Source organism: Sprattus sprattus, assembly GCF_963457725.1.
Source record: "Sprattus sprattus genome assembly, chromosome: 15".
Lineage (NCBI taxonomy): Eukaryota > Metazoa > Chordata > Actinopteri > Clupeiformes > Clupeidae > Sprattus > Sprattus sprattus.
The window spans coordinates 7,111,006-7,119,470 of NC_137913.1; the positions used below are offsets into that span (position 1 = coordinate 7,111,006).

Here is an 8,465-nt window from a genome sequence, read left to right on the forward strand (position 1 = left end):
AATTGCCTATTTCGGCAGACAATACGTATTGCCCAGACTTTTACGAAGTCATAGAACTAAACACAAAAGTGACGTGTTGTTAACCGAACTTTTACGAAGCTATACGACCCACACAGCCAGCGTGCTAATCAAACTTTTACACCGTGTCAAAATAAGCTTTTAATAGTGACAAGCTAGCCTACATAAACGTCTTGGCTTGCCTGTTTATTTCACATCGGGTTAAACGTCTGTTGCTCATGTCACGAAGTGATTGCGCTAACTGTCCGTAACACTATGCGTTACATACAAAACCATGTAGCACATCAAGCAATAGCCTAGACTAGCCCTGAACACCTCTTCGTATGCATCAGGTTATTGAAACGAGTTCCTGAAGATGAAAATTGTGTTTGTTTGTTAAACAAGAAGCAGAACACTGAAGCATGTTGACGTTTCTTTATTTCACAAATTGTTGCGAAAAAAAGAGCATTCTTACTCACAATTTCTGTTCATCTTGGGTTGAGTTTCACATTGATTTACAGGTTGGTTGCTTGCTTTTAAAGGCAATGTTCATATAGCACAGTAGCTGAGCCCATGAATGCACCTTAACAGTACAGTCCCAAACCAAGTGCAGTAATTATATTAGTGTGCGGATGTTCATTTAAACACATGATAAGCAATATCTGAACGAATTTTAACTAAAGTTCAATAGACAATGTTGCAGAACTATGCCAGTGTACAGGATTTATTTTTCATTTCAATGTCAGGCATTTAGTATCTGGTGATTAAAGGAAGAAAGGTGCCAGTCTTCAGGTGGAGGGTCTTGCAGGCTGTGGTCAGTCAAAATTAATTGAGACTTAATGTGTTTAATTCTGTAGGCCTGTGGAAATATACAAGACAAACTGCAAAGCATATACTGGCTTTAAAAACCTGCTAACTTACACTATTCAAAGCAAGACCTGTTTAGTTGAAAGGTACATGTTATGGGTGGGGTGTTAGTGAGAGAAGACAAGACAACGTTAATGAAAAAGCAAAGTTGCCACGGTCAGGAGAGCCAAGACCAACGAGACAGGGTAGTAGCACCACGCCATTGATACAGCACGTTAGTAACACAACTATGTGCTGTCCAGTCACGTCACCACAACGTGTATGCGTCTGTGGTAAGGGCATGGAACACTGCTTTGTCCTGTGAAGACAAAAAAAAAAAACAGTGCAAACTTCTACATAACAATAACAGATACTGGTAGGTTGTCAGACTAGAGAGAAAATAGAAACTACTTACAGTGAAACGTTGTTTGTGATCTGAAACAATTGCTGCAATGCACATATTTACAATGTACAAGAAAGAAAAAGAAATCTGATGACAACATGATTGGAAAAAAGTAAAAATAAAAATGTATTTTTTGAGTTTTACTTACATCATCGGTCAGCCAGTTGAAATCTGGGCCTGCCAGAAAGTCGCGAAACATGGCAGGACAACTTCCAATACTGAACATGACCACGTCTTTGTTGGTTCAGCATTGTGGATCTGTTGCGTCAGTACCTGATGGATTTGGAAGCATGCGTACAGAAGTTAGCTCACATAATGGCCACCCCAAACTACTACTTAATGGAAAAGATGGTTCACATGATACACTAAAGACCATTTCACTTTTTAAGAGGCTGCAGTGTGTAGTGTGTAGTGCTATTGAATTGTATTGTCAAGTCTTTTATTGTCAGATGCACAGAACAACAGAGTCGGTCTGGGCACTGAAATTCTTAGGACAGTACACCGTACCACACTACCATAACAAGACATAACATAACATATAAAGTACTCCACATAATATAACATAACTTAACAATAAGTACTAAACATAAGATATACCTATGAAAGACAAATATTGCCTTGTACTGACGAGTGTTTCTATTATTTTGACCAACCCATACCAATTAGTGGGGCTGGGCTTAAATAACGTTTGTGTCTAATCATCCCCCAAGATGTCCATACAGTTGAACGGCCACCTCTCTTAAGCAATGGGGTAAAGTTTTCCATTGTATTATCCACAAACATATTTAATATTGCAATGTAGCAAAGACTCAAAGCTAGTACTTAGGTAACATCATAAAGGGAGCTCGTACAACATAGACAATGAATTGGAGGTAAAGCAAAGTGTGAGGAGGGGGTGGGCAATGTAAAGTCTTGACTAGGGCTAGACACAGCAATGCTAAATTGCAGATTGTTTTGTACACGGATGAAAGAGAGATCTGTAAAACACTAGGATCCTTTGCATCAGAAAACAAATTGTTAACATTATACTACACCCTAAATACAAAATACAGGTCTAAACTGGTTGTTATTAGGCTACTTGACATGGCTAGATCAGCAGACCTCCGTCAATCTGTCGTAGATGTAATATTGAATAGAAAAGGGAGACGTGGATGCATTGTACAGTGGTGTTAAAATGCAAACTATTAACCGAGGAAAAACAATGTATTGTGCTATGGAGGAAATGCAGTCACACTTCAATGAGCATGCATATACTAAAAGGACATTGGTGAAACATGTCAGACAGTGTGAAAAAATTATGAATAGAAACATTATGCATGCAATTCTGGAGGGCATTGAAAAATCAAATGCGTGTGAATCATCTTGTTCAGTCTAGGCAGACAGGTCTTGACTCAGTGAATTCTGCTATTTCTGGTTTCCCTTATTCCCCTCTAGAGGTAAGAGATCGGCCATACCCAATTTCTGTTGGTACATTAACTTCAAGTGTTGGTAACCTAAAACAGTCATCTGGGCAGATGCTTGTCCTGTTGAGGATATTGCCATTTGTTTTGGAGAGTTTGGAAGTCAATGCATATGTGAAATTGATCATTGAGATAATAGAGAGTGTGCAGATAGTGTTTGCACCTGCTCTTACCATAGCAACTGTGTCTAGGTTGAAGTTACTAATTGAAAATCTGTTGAAGCCTTTTGTAGAGATGAAAAGGTTGCTTGAAAAGATGCTTGAAATAAGAAATTCTGACTTTGACAAAGCATTTTTGTACTTGTCAGTGGTGATCAACTAGCCTCATAATTATAGCAATTCTAGTTTCAAGTTCTAGGTTGCTCAGAACCACTGTCAAAACAAGTATTGACCTTTACGTTTGAATCAAAATAATGCAAAGTTGAATTGCCAGTTGAAAAATGCATCCTCGTGGTGCAAGACCAATTTGTCCGCTCAATTGCCAGTTACGATGATACTGTGTTACATTATTTCATTTCTAAAGACTTCATTCGGTTGTTGAAAAAGTTTTACTTACATCATCGGTCATCCAGATGAACTCAGTTGACCGTTTAAGTCTCGGAATGTGGCTTGGCAAATTCCGATGTTGACCATGACCATGTCCTTGTCACCTTGCAAAATGTGCATCTGTTCCATAAATAGGCCTACCTGATGGATTGGTAAACATGTGGACAGAAGTTAACACACAATTAAATCCAGCGTTTACGTGAATGAACCGTGTTAAATGCAAATTGTATCTGTAATTGCAAAGCAAGTCAATCAACTTACCTTGACCGGAGGTCGTGTGGGTTGCTGTTAAAGTTGACACTTCGACAGAGATGAGTTTTCCAAAGTCCAGGATTCATGAAAATAAAGTGGTGGGCTCCTTCCTCTGACACATGGTATGAGGACCGTGAGACACAAACTCCTGCACTGCATCCCTCTTCATCGGAGTTCATTAACTAGTAACACCATACTCCTAGCTAACATAATTGACCATGTCTAATTAGTCGTTTAAGCAACACAACGGGTTAATAAAATGTGTTAATGACAATGACCAAGTGAACAGCATGCATTAATTTAAGATAACCAATTACCTTATTTCCCCCAAAACATCAAGTGTGTGTCTGTGAGATTGCTAGCTTGAGCTAACCAAAACACCATATAGCTAGCCTGAGCTAAACAAACACTGTATAGCCAGCTAGGTCAATTAGCTCGCGTAAAATAAGTTAACCAATTACGTTATTCTCAAACAAAAAAACATCGATTACGTGTGTTTGTGATGTGTAATATCCTTTATCAGTCATTCAAGTTATTTACGTTTTCGTGAATGTACCGCTGGTGAGATTACAGCTAGGTCAAGATACTGTAGTCTAACCAATTACCTAATACATAACGTTTAAGAACAACTGCGATAGCTTTGTGTTCACAGCCAAACGAGTCTTTAACAGTGAAGTCCGCGATCCAAATTAAGTTTGAGACGTCCAAAGCGAGCTTTAAATGAACAGAATATCGGTGATATTAAGTTATTTGATCGTATTTATCGCCGTAATTCCCTAGTCATGTTCGGTGTCATATTAAAATTCTTTATCACGTCTGTTGCGTCATCCGGAACTTCTCGCTAGCCGGATAAACAGCTGATCGGTCTCTGTTGCGTCACCCGGAACTTCTGGCTAGCCCGGAACTTTTCGCTCATGACAGCTCCACACTAGAACTCTACACCAGAGCTCCACATCAGAGCTCCACACCAGAGCTCTGCATTAGAACTCCACATTGGAGCTCCACACTAGAACTCCACATTAGAGTACCACACTAGAACTCCACATTGGAGCTCCACTCTACACTAGAACTCCACATTGGAGCTCCAATCTACACTAGAACGCCACATTAGAGTTCCACATTAGAACTCCACATTAGAGCTCCACATCAGAGCTCTGCATTAGAACTCCACACTGGAGCTCCACATTAGACAGAAGTGCCTGTTACAAGGTTGGATAAAGCATGTAACATAATTCATGTAGTCCATTATCATTCTTTGTTATCAGTATCATTTATGATTTTTATCATCATATTCATTTCCTGCTGATAGTAATGTTAGATAGTGCATGTAGAAGTAGGCTACTAGTTGTAGCTCATATTGTTATTTTGTGAATTGCTGCTGGAATTCATCTTTGTCATTAAAGTAACCTTACATTGAGGAGTGTATTTCTTCAGGCACAACAAAATCTTAACCAGATTGACATCATTACCTGAGAGGAGTAGTGGGTTATACGGTCCTTCAACGGAGATGAGTAGTGGGTTATACAGCCCTTCAACAGAGAGGAATAGTGGGTTATACAGCCCTTCAACAGAGAGGAGTAGTGGGTTATACAGCCCTTCAACAGAGAGGAGTAGTGAGTTATACAGCCCTTCAACAGAGAGGAGTAGTGGGTTATACAGCCCTTCGACAGAGAGGAGTAGTGGGTTATACAGCCCTTCAACAGAGAGGAGTAGTGGGTTATACAGCCCTTCAACAACTTGATGTTTGTGACTTCAAATGAGCATGAAGATAGGCGTTCCATGGCATCCTCTCCATTATCCTCGTCCTCTCCATCTTCGCCACTGCACCCCATTCCAAACACAGATTAGAAGCAGTACAGTCACTTTCGTCTGCAGAGACAACGGCGGTCTTGCCTTATCTGGCGATTTACTTCCTCTAGACTCATCCTTGCGTGGTAACGCGTCAGTTCAAAGCGCTCAATAGAACGGCACGAATGACAACATCCGACAATAGCCCATGCACGACACGCACAGCACAGCACTTTTAAAATGTTCCGAGTTAATTTAACAGCACAGCAAGTGGCCTAATCATCCAGCAGCATTAGAACAGTCTTTCATTTCAATCTCCAAGTCCCCGGATTTCCAATAACGTCGGCAAAAAATAATGTTTTACCCACCACCTTCCGTGATTGTGGCCTGCTCGCAGTAGGGATTCAACGCGTTAGGACTTAGATGCGTTGCGATTAAGACGTACGGCTCCGCTTCAAGTTGGCAATCCATTGAAATACACAATCCTTCGAATATCCAAACGTATCCAAATCACGATTCGAATCCATCGATGAGGAAAAGGTCTTACAGTGTGGAGGCTATCCTATAAGCCTCGGTGTGGACGGCAAGTGTTCTCAACGCGTAGCAAATCTTTGTCCAGGTATGAGCTCTCTTTGCGTGGTGTTCCCGTTAAATATAAAGTTACAGAAGTGAACATAATTAGTCCTTTTTACCAGGTGCTGTTTGCATATTAAAACAGAAGTCTTTCTGTGAAGTGGGTTTCAGGCTACGGTAAGACCGTGTGTTCCCCGCCATCCACCCCTTTCCAGCAAATAAGCGGCATCAACTCAAGCTGAGTGAGCCTGGAGACCGGAGGATTTAAACTATCGCGGGCGTATGAGAGCGAAGGTGATTGGATAGGTTGTGTTGTCACTAATTAGGGGCGCCTCTCCCGTTTCCTGTATGAACTTGGTCATTTGACACGGTGTAAAAGTTCAATTACCACACCGATTGTACGTTTAGCTGTAGGCCTCGTAAAAGTCAGTTAACTATTGAGCCGCATAACTACTTATAATTTAAAAAAAAAACGATCGTTTAAAACTAATAGTATTAGACAATAAAACATAACGTTTTTTCAGTTCTGGTGAGATGACAATTTTTATACCATAAGCATATATACATGTATGATGTATACATTTCTATTTTTTTTAAACAACTAGCAATCGGAATGACGTAATCACTTCCGATTTCTGTGCCGCACCAGCTGCGAACCTCACGGCACGTCACTGACACACACACACACACACAAACACACACACACACACACACACACTCAAACATAACTATGCTCACTTTGGAACTTTTGAATACAGACACTAACATACAGAATCACACACACAAACAAATCTCACTTATATGTGAAGCATTACCTCACAGAAGATATCAAAGAAATAAGTCTCATTCCCCACACGCAAAGATTCATATCAAATAATAAATAAAAGACACACACACACACACACACACACACACGCACACACACAAATATACCTAACACATATAAATACCTAAGTTTGTCCTGTTTTCTCCTCCATCAGACTCCTGTCAATTCACACTGGATCCAAACACAGCAAACAGACTCCTCCATCTGTCTGAGGGAAACAGGAGGGTGGAATGCAGAAATGAGGCCCAGTCATATCCTGATCATCCAGAGAGATTTGATGGTAGTTGTCAGGTGATGTTTAAAGAGGGTGTGTCTGTACGCTGCTACTGGGAGGTTAAGTGGAGTGGGATTGTTGATATAGCAGTCTCATATAAAAGCATCAGTAGGAGAGGAGAGGGTGATGAGTGTGGGTTTGGACGTAATGATCAGTCCTGGAGTCTGAGCCTCTCCCCCAGAAATTCCTTTTTCTGTCACAATAATAAACAGACTAAACTCCCTCTAGTGGCCAGCTCCAGAATAGGAGTGTATGTGGATCATGGGGGAGGAACTCTGGCCTTCTACAGCATCTCTGACACAATGACCCTCCTGCACAAAGTCCAGACCACATTCACTCACACACTCTACCCTGGGTTTAGGTGTTTGAGTTCTGGGTCATCAGTGAAGCTGTTTGTGACTGGGATGTACAGATGCTGAATCCAGACTACATTCACCCAGCCTCTCTACCCTGGGTTTAGGGTTAGACATTAGATCACCAGTGAAGCTGTTGTGACTCAGGGGTGACTAAAGTGCAAATATAATAGAAAGAAGCCATTTGTTTAATTACCTTTTTTGTATTAGATTACCTTGATTACAGTTTTTCTTGATAGCTTACACACTATAACTTGGCCTGTTAACTAAACATCCCAAACTATGTCACATTCTACCAAAAGACAGACTAATTTCCCAACACTATAAACACAATCCCCTTTTTTTTTTACACATGATTCAGATCTGTGGAACTTTTTGTGCAAGACTCTTCACACAAATCCATTCCTATATCACTGGCTGCACCTTGTGCTATGTAGATTACAGTAATGGGCCATGGGTCACCTTACTTGTTTTGGAACAATGGATCCATTAAGACCTCTCTTTGAGTACAAACTTTTTTTTTTTTTTTTTTTTGGTAAATACATGGAAATTATTTTACTGTATTTAACGTTCTTTACAAATTATTTGTATAATTTTCTGTTTCCGTAAATTTAATTAAAACTTCTAAAATGTTATACATTTGTTGTGTCTTCAAATTGTGTTCATCCTGATTAACCCATCTCATAGTTTGTCTTAACCTTGCAAGCTAACTCACTTGGGTTAGTTACACACATGTACACACACATACATACATACACACACACACACCTAAGACATGTCCAAGTATAGGCCCTCTCCTGCCCCAGAGTCTTACACACAGAAACACACACACGCTTCCAAGACATGTCCACATGTCCAAGAAAAGTCCCACAGCCTAACACGCACACACGCACACACACACACACACACACACACACACACACACACACACACACACACACACACACACACACACAACAAACACACGCACACCTAAAGCATGTTAAAGAATAGGTCTCTCCTGTGTCCCACAGTCTAACACATGTGGCGTAGACGTGGTGTAACCACCCAATCAGGGCCACATCAGGGCCAGGTCTGCCCTTAGATAGCGCTGCCATCTGAAACGCTCTGCTGGAAGAAAGCAGAGAAACTTCCTTATACTTTAGTAT

The 8,465-nt window shown here is 40.6% G+C and overlaps 1 long non-coding RNA gene across 1 annotated transcript; it reads right to left on the minus strand.

The window, feature by feature from the left end:
- Window positions 1-680: 680 nt before the first annotated feature.
- On the minus strand, window positions 681-3,729 carry LOC308376416. Its single transcript, XR_013968913.1, has 4 exons — window positions 3,513-3,729; window positions 3,262-3,392; window positions 1,395-1,519; window positions 681-1,162 (listed from the first exon to the last, which is right to left on the minus strand). It is a non-coding gene; the product is annotated as an uncharacterized lncRNA (long non-coding RNA).
- Between the last annotated feature and the right edge of the window lie 4,736 nt (window positions 3,730-8,465).